Source organism: Pteropus medius, unplaced genomic scaffold (genome assembly GCF_902729225.1).
Source record: "Pteropus medius unplaced genomic scaffold, Ma_sr-lr_union100, whole genome shotgun sequence".
In the NCBI taxonomy this organism is placed as follows: Eukaryota; Metazoa; Chordata; class Mammalia; order Chiroptera; family Pteropodidae; genus Pteropus; species Pteropus medius.
In genome coordinates, this window is record NW_024355205.1 from 17436180 (window position 1) to 17452867 (window position 16688).

At 32.5% G+C, this 16688-nt stretch overlaps 1 long non-coding RNA gene across 1 annotated transcript in view; it reads right to left on the minus strand.

Annotated features, from left to right (window-relative positions):
• The window catches only part of LOC120598728 (uncharacterized), a 75454-nt gene extending 60366 nt beyond the window's left edge, over positions 1-15088 (minus strand). Inside the window, exons 1-2 of the long non-coding RNA XR_005651730.1 lie at positions 14956-15088; positions 11009-11079 (exon numbers count right to left, since the gene is read on the minus strand). This is a non-coding gene — a long non-coding RNA (uncharacterized LOC120598728). The remainder of the gene's footprint in view (positions 1-11008; positions 11080-14955) is intronic.
• Between the last annotated feature and the right edge of the window lie 1600 nt (positions 15089-16688).

Consider the following 16688-nt stretch of genomic DNA (forward strand, 5'->3'; position numbering starts at 1 on the left):
GGAGGAAGGAAAGAGAGCAGAGGTAGATGGGCTAAAGGGGGTCAAATATGTGGTGACAGAAAGAAATCTGACTCTGGAAGGTGAACACACAGTGTAAATATATATGCCTTATTGTTAAAGTATACAGCTGAAACTTATTGGATTTCATTAACCAATGTCACCATAAAAAAAATTAATTAATTAAAAAAAATAAAATAAAATAAAAGGGGCTCAGACAGCTAAATCTTGGGCTTCTTTGTTTAGGGCTACTCCAGCTCCACAATATTCCATTTTTCATAACACTAGGACACATATACGGTAGACACTTCTTTCTAATTTCATATCCTTGATTTGCTACAATAAACTGGTTTGGTAGACCTTCACTAGCGAATTGGTGGTGATTTTCTTATCCCAAACTTCAAATCCTGGCACTCCAATTAGTTGCATATGTACATATCTTCCTCCATAGGGCCTTCCCCATTCTCCATCTCTATGTTCACTTCCCCCTGGCACTCCCACATCAAGATTTTCACCTCTGTTAAAGCACAGACATTATGTCTTACACTGTGATAAACTATCTTCTTGCCTGTCTTTCCTAATATGTCATAAACTCCTTAGATGCCTGATAATGTAATAAATAAAGAACAAAGGAATCATTTAATAAATGGCAACAGAAAGAATACTTCTGCTTTTCTCTCTGTTGTGTTACATATTTAATACTTTCCATACACTCCAAATGGGATAATATTCCTGATCCTGGTTGACATATCAAGAAGTCTAAATTTATTTATTGTCACTTTAATTTTATTATAACATTTCAGAACAAATTCGAAGTCAGAAAAAGTCTAAGTTTATAAATGTGTTTTGTGAGAAAGCATTTAAGACGTTCACAGTTGAAAGTAGCATTGGTTTAAAGAAATGGCTTGTTGTTGTATATCTTAGTGCCACATTTATCAGAGGTTATAAAAATCCATAGGATACATATAATGAATATGCCTAGATTATCTAACAAGATTTAGAGGGAAAAAATCATGTTTATAAGCAAGTAAATATGGAGAGATTATATGTTTATATATACTGTTTGTAATAAAATAGACATGGATAATAGACAGGAAATTTCACATTTTTTTAAATAAAAACAAAAATATCGTAAGTATGACAGTCCCTTCAGATAAAGCCTCTAGGCTCGAGGGGCTTTTGTTTATTCTTCTGCAATTTAAGGAAAACTTAAGTTAAAAAAAAAACTGTATTCTATTAAAGGAAATTAAAATAGTTGTAAGAACAAATGGATGACAAGTAATTACTACATCTAAGTAAACTGATACAGTGAATGATTCCACAAAAGATTATCTTACTCCTCTTTCTCATCAGTTACGTTGTCTCTTTCAAAATTAAACCTGGGATTGATTTATTCCATAGAGATGTTTCTTCCTCAGTATGATGCAGGCACTGACCAAAAAGTGAAAGGACAAAGATAAATGTGACAGGTTGCTTGCCTGAAGGAGTTTTCTGACAAGTCGGTGGTGATGGACATACATCCAAGTGGCACAGAGGTTGACACAGTGAGGCCCAAGGAAGAGAGCAGTCATAAGTCTTCCTGAAGCAAATACGTATGGATTATATTTTGGGATGTTAAAATTGAGCAAACTGGAGAAAATATGAATTTGAAAGTAAGTTCCAGAGAAATGTTTTCTGAATTCCCAACACTTTCTGTGGATAAATATTCCATGGTTGACCTGTTGCAGATAGGATTCTGTAAATACATTCCGACGTGGCCTTCATTTGCTTTGTGCCCTGGCAGGAGTAATGAAGCCCCAATGGCCACTGAGAACCTGTGGTTCCATTACAGCCGTAAGGCTGGCTTCTTAGAAAAGCCACAGACCATTGAGAGAAGGGATTTTGAATACGTTACTACTTCTTTTAAAGCCATGAACCATGAAACAAGCATAGAAATATAATGTTTTAAATTCTTGATATAATTTAAAAGGATTACTTGTGTTCTGGATTTCACATAAAAAAAAAAAAACTCTTATAAAATCCATTATGTTGAAAGGAAAAGACATTATAATTAATATTATACTTAAGATATTATGAATTTAAAACAGTAAAAAGCCCCTTTGTCAGGAATTTACTGAATAATTTCAAGTTGAATAGGATTTTTTTATACTTTGTCATTTTGAAGGTATTTATAATACTTTGCAAAAAACCATGAACCATTCAGAGATTGAGAAATGTCATAGGTTTTCTAGATTTTATTCCATGCCTTGATATGAACCATGAATACGACAAATCACTACATTAATAAATAGATTTTTACTTAACTGGAAATAATATCTGGATCTTTCAGTCATTTATTTGAATGGCCTCAAAACAGCTCCGCAAATTACTAAAAAATATTTTTGAGGATTCAGTAATCTATTTATAAGCATCAGTATTATGCTTTCATGATTGAAAATGAAAAATGCAATAAATGTGCTTTTTGTATAACTTTTCTCTAGGAGTTAATACCATATTGGTTAATATTAGTTCAATGACCTTTCTAGTCATATTTATTCACATCTGAAGGAAAATAAGAGTGAATTGTTAAACAGAATAAAAAGATAGAATTCACATCTCTTTGAAAAAAGAAAAGGAAAAAACATATCTGTCTTTATACTTTCTTATCATCAATAGCCAAAATGTCATTTAGGTCCAAAATAAAATTATATATTGCTCAGAGCACTATGTACAAAGATTTCATTATTATTAATGATTTTGATATCACAAAGGTTAATGTATTCAATTGCCTAAAATAAGTTAGAAAATGATTCAGTTGAAAGATGACTGAGTCTGCATCTAAACAAAATGTCTAAGTGCCAGTAAAACATAAATCATAACTTTTAAGTCAAAACAGATTATTTTACATTTCCCACAAAATCTCTAACAAGATCAGCTCTAGAAATGAATGAGAGGACATTCTTTCTCTATACCTAGTACCATCAACCACGGAGAAATTTATGTTTTAATATCATTAGGTTCACAGGAACTTTCAAAATCTGTATGAAGAATCACTATCAAATCTGAGTTTTTGCATTTGTTGATTTCCTTGGAAGCACCAGCCATCAGGGACACTGTTTTCAGTAGATTGGTCGAAGCATCATCTTACAACAACAAAGGTTTTATTTTGTTGCTATTCCCTCATTTTAACTCTCATCCTTAAACATGACCAATACTATCCATATGTATGCTGTTGCTCATGAACTAAATCTATGACATAGCCTGAATAAGAAATCAACTCAAAATGGATGTCTTCCTGACTAGAGTTCCCTAAAATCATGAATTTTTGGCAAGGAAAAACAATATTGCTTTTATTGTTGAATCACTACTGCCTAACATATAGTTTTCATAAACAGATATTTATAGGATAAAACTTAACTATTGATTAGTCATATCAACATGAAATATGAAGAATATCCCAAGTTCTAAAGTTAAGTGTACTGCTACCTGACCTTCCTCTGTATTTCTATAGCATTTGTCTAGAAAGTACATATAAAACTTTGTACTGACAATTATGAGATACTTTTTCTTTCTTCTCTTTCCTTTCTTTTTAAATCAGATATATGCCATCTCTTTAAACAGGCTGTAAACACCTGGAGAACAAGAACCCTGTCATGTTTCTTTATATTTCCAAACAATCTTATAAAGCACAAAGTTCAAAAAAATAAGATAAATTCAGATAAAACATAATGTTCTAGCTTCTTTTCAAAGTATACATATTCTTTTATAATCTTCATTTTTATGAATGAATTTGACAATTTACAATAAGAGCAATTTATTAACTAAATCTACTTAATCAACGTGTATATTAACACAAGAATAATCAGGTTCTGATGATTTTTAAAATATTTGGGAGAGAAAGAACATTTTCAAAAGGAAATTTTTGAAGTAGAGTTCTTTTCTCCTCCACTCTCAACTTTAAGCTATTTGTCTTTCCTAGACAAATGTCTCCTGGGATCCACAAGTCTAAGTGAGACTTTGCACTCACTCTGACATAAGGAACTAGTGTAGGACGTTAGCCAAGTGTCAGGCCAAAGAAAAAGAATAGAAGGCAAGAGAAATTGGGAAGATCTTGCCACTTAGTTCCGAAAGTAAAGTTCCATCAGTTCCTCATGAATGTGGTGGGTGATCCTGACCCCAGAAAGACTAGTAAAGAGGGAGTGGGAGAACTGAGTTTTTCCTGCAGTTGAGGTATGGAGGGCACAGAAACACAACAAAGAGGCTTTGCTAAGTGCCTCAATAGGCAACCAACAGCCTGCTGCCTTTACTACTGAAGACCAAGGGGATAGAACCCCCTCATCTATATCCCAATACTTCTGGAACTCCCAAAGCTTGAAATATCCCACAGCCAGATCTAAGCTATAAAGAGATTTCAGATAATAATAACAGAACATGATGAATGTTTAGGGGAAATTTTCCATGGGTAGCTAAAATTTCTCCTTCTGTTTATAGAGGCATAAAAATAATGTATAAAAGGCAAAAAAGGAGAAAACGAGAAACAAAGAAAAATCACACAACCAGAAGGGAGAGGGGAGGGGGAAGGGGGAAAAAATAAATAAAATGTTTAAAAAAATTATGTTTATATAGTATAAAAAATAAACTGACATTAAAAAAAAGAAAAATCATACAAAACAAAAAGATCACAAAGAGATTAGAAGTAAATCCAAATATGTTATGAATCATAATGCAAAAAGACTAAACTCACCTTTTAAAAATAAACAAAAAATCAACAAACAAAAATGACACTGGTTCTAATAGAATGACAAACTGAGATAATTGGAAAATTATCCTGCTAAAAACATCCAGAATCAGAATAAAATTTTAAAGATATTTAAAAAAAAATTAATGCATTTTCAGCTCATATTTATTAAAATCCACAAATGATAGAAATAAAGCCAGAATTGAGAAGCAGAGGCGTAAAAACATAAGCTCTTACTGCAGTTCTCTCAATCAGTCCAATAAACTAGGGACTGGGTTTTAATGTCCACCTGAGGCAGACAACAAGGACTATGATTCTTGAAAAGCATGAAATTGAAACTGAAACCTTCTCATAAAGCCTGGGCTGCTCAGTAAAAGAAGAGACAATATAAAAACCCATTCACTATAGCAGAGAAAATACAATGAAATTCATTCATCTCTGATGGAGTGCTAAGCAGAAAAAAAAAAAGTGTTCTCTAAAAATCAAACTCCTGGTTTTGTGTTTTGGATGGGTTTGTAGAGAGGTTTTCATTACCCTAATGGTTCAAGGAGCATTAAGCCAAAACATTAGCATAAAAATTGTCCCAGAGCACTTCTTTACCTGGAATACATAACAGAAACAATGTACAACCAATCAGGAAGTATATATTCACAACAGAGACCACAAAGGATTCTCATGGAGAGGAAAAAAAAAAAAGTTCACTAAAAATGAGGTCACAATAAAACAGTAAAAACATAACAGAAAAACAATTGATGATGAGTGAGTGAACAGATAAAATGCATGATACAGTTACAGATCCAAGACCTTTATGTAAAAAAAAAAAACTTAAAAATATATAGGTATCCAATCAATAATTAAATACATAAAACAAGGAACTAGAACATTAAGAATAGTACAAAGCTCATGAAATAAGAGTAGACAGATATAAAGACAAAGAATCAACTAGAAATAAAAAACATAGACATTAAAATTTTAAAAAGATTAAATAGAAGATTGAACATTGTTAAAATTTTTCAGTAAAATTAAAGATAAAACTAGGATAAAATCACAGAATGCAGAAGAGAGATATAAAAGAAAAAAAAAGAAGTATGTTAAGAGACAGAAGAGGAATAAAGGTCCAGGACATATATATCTAGTAAAAATTCTAGAATTGATGAAATTCATATACTTCATAATGAAAATTCACAGAGACTCAAGCAAAATAAAGCAAAATTAAATAACATTTAAAAACTGTGAAACAACAAATCCAAAAAGAAAGTCTTCAAAGTTGGCAAAGAATAAAAATCATATTCTAAGAAACAATAATAGGACTAACAATAGAGTCTAAAAGGCAATGGAGTAATATTTTCAAAGTAGTTGTGGAAAATAAATGGCAACTTAAAATTCTACAACCAAATGAAAAATAAATATATCAGCACGGAAAGTTCTTCCAAAAGAGGGGAAAATGAAGAGAAACAAACATTGAATAATGAATATTATTTACATATATATAATATTTATACATATTTTACAATATTTACATATATAAAAATGGTTACTCTTAAATGAATAATGATTATTTTACATAGGTACAAAATAAAGGTTTTTGAAATAAGAGTACTAAATTATCACAATAATGCCTACAAGCTAGAGGCAAAAAGATGGGAGAGAGAAGAAACAGAAATATTCCAATGTCTCCTCTAAGGAAGATGTTGGGGAGAAGAGGGAAGTAAACGTACTACAAAGAGCTAATCCTACTGGGTTCGTGAGACACTTACAGAGATAGAATGACTTGGTGAGGGGTTACATCTTGATTTCATATGATAGAGAGTTAGCTATGTGTTTATGACAAGAAATGGAAAAGAAATCACTGAGAAAATAGAATAACAAAATTGAAGTTCCAAACTGATCAGGAGGTAACTTTATCGATCCAATTAAAATAGGGAAAAGGAGGATTCAACCAAAAATATAAATCACAAACTTAAAAGCAGAAGGAACAAACCAAGCAAATCAGCCATTACACTAGATGTAACCACAGACAAAAGTAAAATGAAAATAATTATCAGAAAGTATTAAATGTAACTCTATAACTTTAAGTTTATAAACCTCTAAGGAATGATTTGCTAGCAAAAGAGAAAACTATTCAATTTGACTTTAAAAAGATAAAAATTTGATTAAACTTATCACACTGAAGAAATTGAAAGGTGAAACAACTTGTATTATTAGAAAAGTAATTCCACAAAGAAATTCACAGTTGTAAGCATTAATGTAAAAAAAAAAAAAAAGTTTATGTTTGCATTTATTTAAGTTGGCACCCCTCAAAAAAGTTACAACTGCAAGGAAGAGCAGCTTGCCCAATACCTGGAACAGTGTCCAATGGGCATATTCTATCACCTAGCAACTCCCTAGAGAGGTTTTCTTATCAAGCATAAGGAGCCATGATCATGAATATTCATAGCAGCAATACTTTTAATAATGAAGATTTGAAAATAATCTAAATGTCCATGGGAGGGGAATGGATAAATACATTATGATACATTCAAACAAATGAATGAATATACGCAGCAGTTAAAATGGATATAGCTCAAAAATATGAGTGAAAAAAAGCAAATGGCAAAAAAAGAAAAACATTAGTATATGAAGCCAGTTATGTAAATTAAAAAATAAAACAATACAACAACTACACATCGGTTTTAGACAAACACACATATATATAAAGGAAGCATAAAAACATGGACTAGACACAGTAACATCATGAGAACTGCCTCCAGAGGGTGGGAGGAGCATTCACACCGGAAAAGGAAAAGGAAGGGGCTTCGACTTTAATCTCCATCATTAAAAAAAAAAAATCTGAAACAAATATGACAATATGTCAACAGGTTTTAAAATCTGGAAATATGAACAATTTTGTATGATTCTTAAAGGTTTCCATTTCCATTGCCTCCCTAAAGCTCCCTCCTGCACTGCTTTCTTCCTATGTGGTCCATTTCCTGAGAGGTGTGCAGTGCTGTCCCCTTCCTAATACCAGCTCCCCAAAAGCAATCTAATATCTGCCATTGGTACTTAGTGTAAATTAAAGCAGCTTATTACTCTCAGAGGTATCTAATTATCTAACTGCTGAATCTATATCCATACGTACTTTCCAAACATTACAAATATCAAAGAACAGGTAGTTGCAGCTTTGTAATTACAGTGCTGTTTTTCTGGGAAAGTGGTTTTCCCCAGGCTGTTGAAATCACATCTACTAGGCAATTTTTTATATGCCTGCTCAATAGAAAGCAATTAACTTGAGTGCTGGTTTATTATTAAATTAATGTCAGATACTTGCATAGGGAGTATTGCATTGAATTGCATGAAGACATGTCTCAGTTCCCCAGATGGGTAGGGTGACCAAACACATGACGGATCTCAGTGTTACTTACAGAGATAATGATTTGCTGAAGAATATGTGATAAGAGAAATACAGGTAGAAAGATGGTTGAGTTTGGAATTAGGCACTTGATATTCTCAAGGCTACTTCTCCCTCAGAGTGAGTAGGAGGCTATCTCTCTGTAACATGCAAACTGCAAAGCGAGATCTAGCTTTTTGGCTGTGCACATACAAGATGACTGCCATTGGCTGGAACAGAAAGTGCAGTATCTTCCCTATTTGCATTGCATTTAGACTTTTACTTTGGTTTGTTTTAAATAATTTTTAATATAATTCAAGTTTTTTTAAATGAGTACAGAGAACATTTCTGTAACATAACAAGCAGTTTCTCAACTGGAAAATTCATTAGAAAACTCCCAGAATGCAATTTCTTTTGAAAACTGCTTTGTGAGTCTTCCCACTGACAATATGACTATTAAAAAAGAAAAGAAAAAAAAAAAAACACTTCAATTTGATGACCCCATGCAATTTAACAGAAAAAATCATATCTGTCATTTTTAAAATGTAAGGAAATACACTCAATTGAATTTCATCACTAGGCATTCCCAAAGCTGTAAGGAAGAAGTCATTTTTTTTAAGAAAATGAATATGAGGTTAGAAAAAATATTCTAAGCTAAGAGAGTATTAAAGGCAGAGAAATTTCAACTTATTACATTGATTTTTAAATGTAATATATTCATAGAGTATCAACTGGTATAGTATACCAGTTAATTTATACTAATTTTGAATATTAGTGTAAATATCTATTATCTAGTATAAAAATAGATATTTATGCTAATATTCAATTTTTGCAAATGTTCAAAGAATTGTAAAAAGAGAATTTATAGCATAACCTCAATTCTAAAATCTTTACAAGTATCAAGACATTAGTAAATTTGATAGGTCTTTTCAAGTATAATGAGAAAAATTTAATGTAAAATTGCAATTCGGTATTGTAATTTATGATGTAGCTAGAATCGTAAAAAGGAAACAATATTCTAAACACATTTGTGCTTGGCTTCCCAAATTTTCAAACTGTAAATGGGGGAAATCAAAATTTACAAAACATATTTGGTTATTTATATAATTAAATTTAAGAAATACAAAATATCTGGCACTCAAGTGTTAATATTTCTCCTTCCTAACCTTGGGAAAGTTAATTAGGGAAGATAAAAATTGTAGGAAGAATTAAAACAAATAAAATTTTTTACAATATAAGCTAAAATATTGTTTACTAAATTAATGTTTTTCTTAGGAAACAGAAAATAGTTCTATTTAAATAAGATCAGTCATAATTTCTTAATGCAGACCAGTTTTATTTAATGATTAAATCAAATTTGTTTCAGTACATCTTTTTCATATTGCTCAAGAATTCAACTGCATTTAGAAACAAAACAAAATATTTTACATTTGCTCTTTTATTCAGTTAACTTATACTTATTGAGGGCTGGCACTCAATTATTAATGCTAGAAGTTAGGGGTATAATATGCCATTGCTCTGAAAGAGAACTTGGTATGCATAGGGCTCAATAATTGAACAAGAAGAGGTGACATTATCTGATATTATTTCACAAATCTGATATATCTTAATGTGTAGCTTCACTTAACTTGAGAAAAAAATCTTTTCATAAAAAAAGTCTTTAAGCTTTCTAATGTAACAATATCAAACCTCCTGCTATATTTTGATGATTTTACTTACTCTATAGAGATTATCTGTGCAATTTATTTCAACAAACACTTATTGAGTGGTAGGATTATTTAACTTCTTTAACCTCAGTTTCCCCATTTATAAAAGAGGCTGCTAACAGTATCTAACTGGTGGTGGTGTGAAGGTTGAATGAGATCACACATAAGCTTATACTTGGTTTAGATGTCAGTAGAAAAACATTTCCTAGTGTCACTCTCATTATCCAGAAAGGGTCCGCATGCTCACAACTAAACCAACCACTATCAAGTGGAATCGGGTTATTCAAATTTTAGTTTTGAGACATGGGAGGAAAGGTATAAACACAAATAAAACTGGGCTTTACCAGCAAAAAAGAAGAAATGGCTGCAGGTAGGCCACAACTCATGTGTGTCAGAGCAGCAATGACTTCCATCTAACACGTGTCTAATAAGTGTTAGGTGATTCAGACCTAGAAAGGAGACTTTGACCATGGATCTCCTGGAACAAGCACGGACTGAACGGGGGCAGGTTTGGTAAGTTAGGTACAATCATGAAGGCAAGACACAAGAGTCCTTAATATAAGTCTGAAGCTCAGTAACCAGAATACAAGTCTTGGGAGTATTAGTGAAAACAGACACAATTCTAATCTAGGAATTGAGATGCCTTTCAGGTTGTAAATGCATGAAGAATCAAAGTAAAGTGACTAGAATTACAATATAATAATAATAAAAAATATTGTCATGGAAAGATACCCAAGAAGAAATACCTAGGAAGGAATGGGTTAACTACTGTACTCTAAATCCTCTCCTTCCGCCACAGAGACACTTGACCCTTAGTCAAATTTTTTTCAGGATCAGTTGCAGGAACTTATCATCCTGAGCATACTGAACTTGGTTGTCAGAATTGTTTATATCTTAAAAATATTCGATGACTCATCCATAAAAATGGTATAATCCTCCATCTATTTAGGTTTCTTAAAATTTCTTTTAGAAATACTTTTTAGTTTACTGTGTAGAACTTATGCACACTTTATTCAATTTATTCATAAGTATATGTTTTTGATGCTAACATAAAGCATATTACTTTTAAGTTTCATTTTCCGAATGTTTGTTACTAATGTATAGAAACACTAACATCTTTATTGTCTCAGATTTACCACATAAAAAATAACATAAGAAAATTAAAAAGCAAATCAGTAAGTTTAACTATGAGAAATATAAACCATAGTAAGATTTACTTACACAGAAATTGATTTTTCAGAATTTATTTCCCAGTAAGGTCTTCATTGACTGGCTCTTCATTCATGATAAAACTATTAAGAGAAATGTGACAAATAAATAAAAACCCAAGGTATTTAACTAAATGCCTCAGTTTCTATGTCTGTCCTACGCCTACCACCCAAGCTTTAATCTAGTAAATTTTAACTTAAACTAGTCTTTTAATCTAATAGATAATTCATGCTCAAATTCATGTTAGAAGTTAAAAAGGCATTTTAAGCTAGTATAGAAAATATATCTGTGAGGCATAAAAACTAATTAATAAATTCAGGGTCTATAGTATAAAATTTATACAATCTCTATCTCAACATCTTTCTTATCCTATAACTGCCTTTTCTTCTCTTCCTTTCCAAGTCTCTAAAGTCTTTATTCCCATGCTTTTCCCCTTTCTTTCTAATATTCCTATTAATTTTAACCACTCCCTATACACTGGTTTTCTTAACTCTATTTTAAAGGTAAACAGATTTAACTTTTCTTAAATAAATTTTCACAAAAGGGGCTTCCTCTGGCCCATCATCGTCTTTTTCTCTTGGCTATATTCTTTGAGTATTTTCATCACGCACTCAATAAACAAACTTTCCATATCAGCATATGCCTGGAACCAAGAAAGGGTTTGGATAAATATTTTAAGCGAGTAAATGAATAAATAAATTAACATATAAATGAAATAAATCTGGATTCTATTCTCAACTTTTCCTAAATTCTCTAATTAACAGCCAAAACCAATAATTGTTTTTTCAATCCTAACACATTTAACATTTTTTTGCTGTATTTCATACCATTGAAATCTCCCTCTTTGATATCTTCACCTTGTGTTTGCTTTAATCTCATCTCTCCTTTCACATTAGATTCTCATCTTACTGTCCAGTTACTTAATTCCTCTCACTCATTTATATTGATCTCATAGTTCTTTTTCGTTATACACATTTCTCAAGAGTTCATCCAATTTCCAGTTTAAATTAATTTTATGGATCAGACCTGCTGCTACCTCATGGAGCCTGTGTGAATGAATGCAAAAAAGCAGACATAGCTCTGTGGATATACAAATTGTGAGTGTAAGTCACCTTTGTGCAAGTTTGAGAGATCTGCTCCTTCCTTGGACTCAGCAAGGCATACAAACTATAGGGAGAAATTCAGTGAATAGTTCCCAGTTCTACATTTCTAGGCTGGATACCAGCCCTGGATTACCTGTAAAGGTTTCCTATGAATACTCTATGGTCATATGGGATTTAAAATGTCAAAAAATCAAAATTAGTTCCTTCCACTCAAATTTCTTTTTCTTAAAAGGAATACTTAGGCACTGTTGGTAGGATGGAAATTGGTTTAGCCACTATGGAACACAATGGGGAGATTCCTCAAAAACTTAAAAATAGAGCTGCCTATGACCCAGCAATTATACTTCTGGGTATGTATCCCAAGAAAACCAAAACACTAATTTAAAAAGATATACGTACTCCTATGTTCACTGCAGCATTATTTACAATAGCCAAGATATGGAAGCAACCTAGATGTCTATTGATAGATAAATGGAAAAAGATACGTATATATATTCCATAATATATAAACACACATATACATACATACATATAATATATATATATAAAATGGACTATTACTCAGCCATAAAAAGAATTAAACCTTTTTATGAAACAACATGTCATTTGCAACAACATGAATGGACCCCGAAGTCATTATGCTAAGTGAAATAAGACAAAGACAAATACCATATGGTTTCATTTATATGTGGAATGTAAAACAAACAAATAACAAACAAAATAAAACAGACTCAAAGAAACAGAAAACAAACTGATGGTTGCCAGAATGGAGGGAGATGGGGTAGATAGGTAAAAAGGTAAAGGGGAATGTAGTCAATAATATTGTGATAGCTTTGCACAGTAACAAATGGTTACTATACAGTGTAGTGAACACACTATAAGATATATAAATGTCGAATCACTATGTTGTACACCTGAAACTGATATTATATTGTATGCCAATTACACTTTAATAAAATATTAAAACAATAACAACAAATATCTTGTTATTTTTAATTCTAAGATTCTACTAATTTATCAATGACCAAGCCATTCTGATACATACTTTACTTTCTAACTTGTCTGTTCATTTTTTTTCAGAGACCACCATGCGAACACAAGCCCCTACGGTCTGATGATTTCACTATCCCAGTGGTCTCTTGTTGCAGGCCTATATCTTTTCAATCTCTTTACTTGAAGACTTTCTATGCTCTTAGCACAAAATCCACTGAAAGCCTACAGGACTTTGCATGATCTAGCACTCACTTCTCTTCTCTAACTTTCACATTAGAACTAGTGTCTCTGATATCTCAGAAACCTGCATTTTTCCTCGACAGTTTATCATCATTATAATTAAACAAGTATTTGTAAACTTGTGTTTTGTATGTCTCCTCCAGACTCACATTTACCTAAGGATGCAAGGATTGTGTGATCTTATTCTATCTTTATGCCCAGAACCCAGTACAGCACCTAGCACATAGTAGGCAATATGTATTTGTGAGAAAATAAATGTAAGTATCATAAGGGTATCATTTTAGAAATGGAAAGGTTCTGGTTAAATACAGCCTATGATTTAAAAAAAAAAAAAGCCAGGAATAATAGAGTACAAATTCTGCCATGTAAACACAAGATGAAGTAACCATTAATCATTCCCACAATTTCCAGAGGTCTTGATTCCTCCAAGAACACCATCAGTCACTGGTACTAGTACAGACCTTGTATTACAGTATTTCACAAGGAGAATAGTTCCTAGTACTCACCATTTGACGTTAACATTTAAACCAGTCCATTTCACTTTATTAATGAGAGCTAGACTGACACAAACAGCTGAAAGAAGAAACGAGCTCTTTAAAACAATTTTATTCATCTGTCTAATATTTTACAAGGAGAAATGGCAGAAAAGCAAATGGAAACATACATGAACAAAATATACAATAGAAAACGACAAAGGAAATGAGTGTTGATTTATTTCTCCTTAAGGATGTGAAACAGGAACACCACAGCTCAAACTCCCCTAGACCAGTCCCTGTCAGATAGGCTACCACAGGTCATTTTCTCCTCCTTTGGTTAACAGAACTTTTTATACATAGCTTTACTGTTTACCAAATAACCATGTAAGAGTGTATGTGTGCCTCAGTTTACTCATTTGTAAAAGTGGGATAATACTGATAACTGGTTGTATATAATGAGATGATGCATCTACAACATTTATCATAGTACTTCACATATAGACATGAATCAATAACTGGTAATGCTCATTATTATTAATATATAATATTTATGGATAGAGATTTAATAAATTTCCTTGGTATCCAATTCCAGTGCCAGTCACCAGTTCTATCAGTTTTTTCTCCAGTTAATCCTAAAAGTTTTTATCTACAATTTAAACCCATCAAAACTGTTTGCAAAGTCACCCTTTAGTCCCATTCACACCAGTCACTGCCCTTTTGTTAAAATCTTTGTTCAATGGGCAGTCCAATTACTTGGAATTTAGTCCTAGCCCATATTTTGCATTTTGGTTTTATTTTAAGCTCTCCACTTCTGCAACCACCTGTCTGCTACTCATCACTCAAGATGGATGACCACCTGATTCATGTCATCAGGACAACAAATATTTCTTCCCTTATGCTGTCTTTGCATACAATGTAATTCGTCCACCTCTCAAGTAACTATGGTATGTAAATCCTGTATCAAATATCCTTTATCATAGTCATTTCCATTTTCACTTCTTTGCCATTTTCCCAACAACATGGACACCTGGCCTGTACCAAGTGGAATGAAGGAATTTTTCCCTCTTTTAAGAGAACCCCCGAAGAACACTCCAGAAAAGCCAGGATCAAGTATCAAAAAGAATATCCAAGAGGAAATAATACCTACCTGTCCTCCTGACATGCGTGTATTGCCCGTCCATACCAGAATCGGGAGGATCATCACTTCAGGCCTGTTGAGATGACTTGCCAACTCCAATTGGCTCCTTCCATGACAATTACTCATCTGGCCCCACTCCACAGCATATGACATTCCAAAATGAAGAAGCTGAGGAGATTCTTACATTGAAGAGGCACTTGGCAATACCAAGGACTTCTCTGGGACATAATTCTTTGGGAATAATATTGGACAGCAGTTCCTCAAAACTCACTTCCTGCTTCAGCAAGCACTGAAACCCATCAAGTTTTCTAGATGCAAACCCAAGATGGAGATTTGGGGAAAAATGAGTTTCTTCTCTCTAGAATCTTTAAAACAGAACAGGCCTACCCAGAGATTATGGCAGCAACATCTAAACGTCTAGGTGGATCGCTGCCAGTGCTCTTGTTTGCTCTTTTATTCTCTAACTCTCTGACTCTGATCCTCTTTAAATTCTGACTTCAGCTCCTAAGAGTCACCTTAGAAGCCTTACACTGAGAAATCATGTCAGGGACATTCCTCTACTTAGATTCGCAACAATATTTCACGGTTCTGACCTAGTTTTTGCTCATCGGCTTTAAAGACTGTGAATGGTAAGACTCGCTTCTGTTTTCTCTCCAGATTTTGCAGGCCCTGGTGGTACTAGTAAGTCCTCGCAGGCCAAAGGGATCAGAGAGCCCATGAATAGCCTTACTTTCTATATACAGGCATGGAGATTTACTCTTGACGATATAATAATGTAAATAACCACGTAAAACTCATTAACTATGGCATTAACACAAGAATTAAAACAGTAAAGGGAAGAAGGTGTATATATTCCTACTTTCTTATATTAATCTTTGAAAGAGACTTACAACAATTTAGTTTTCACTTATCAACCAGTTCTCTTCAACTTTAATACAGCTAAATTCTTGTATAATTTTAATTAAAAAACAAATATGTATTTTAAAAAATGTTTTCTTCTGGACTTCCAAATCTTTTTTATTTTCATAAATTAAGCTATATATACATTTTAGAATCAAATAGTTTTACAAGGCTCGTAGGGAAAGAAATTCTCTCTCTCCCACACTATTTCTCACCTCACGTAAGCTGCTATTTTCAACTCTGATGATTCTAAGTGCTAAATCTCAAGTATTTTTTAGGCATCAGACATTTTTCTATTGATTAATAAATAACTAATCAACAACTGCACAATTTTGAATAAAAGTTTTAACATAGTAAGTAGAACATGTTTTCTATTATAAACAGTCATTTCCATTGTACAATTGAGTGATGTCATAATTTAATCATTTCTCTACTGTTGGATATTTAAGTTATTTCCAAACTTTAAGGAGAGATGGTCCTGTATAAAGTAGAAATTAAAATACAATCCTGATTTAGGAAGCCAGGCAGCAAGATAATATTGAATTTCTCACAGAAGGACTTTCAACCCTAGAGTGATAATTCCTTTTGGATTCCTGACAGATGGACACTTGCTTCAAGAACAGGGTTCTATAGAGCTGGAAGATTTACTAATGTGTCCTTAAGAACTAACACTCAGCATGCCAGCTGGCTGGGAAATATGACTCTTGGTGTCTTGTTGGAAAACAAAAGCAAAAATAACTTAAGAGATAACCTACTGTTAAACGATACTTTTAATATAATCAAAATCGAAATGCTTATGAAATTTAAGGTTATCTGTGTCAGCAAGGAAACTGCAGCAGGTG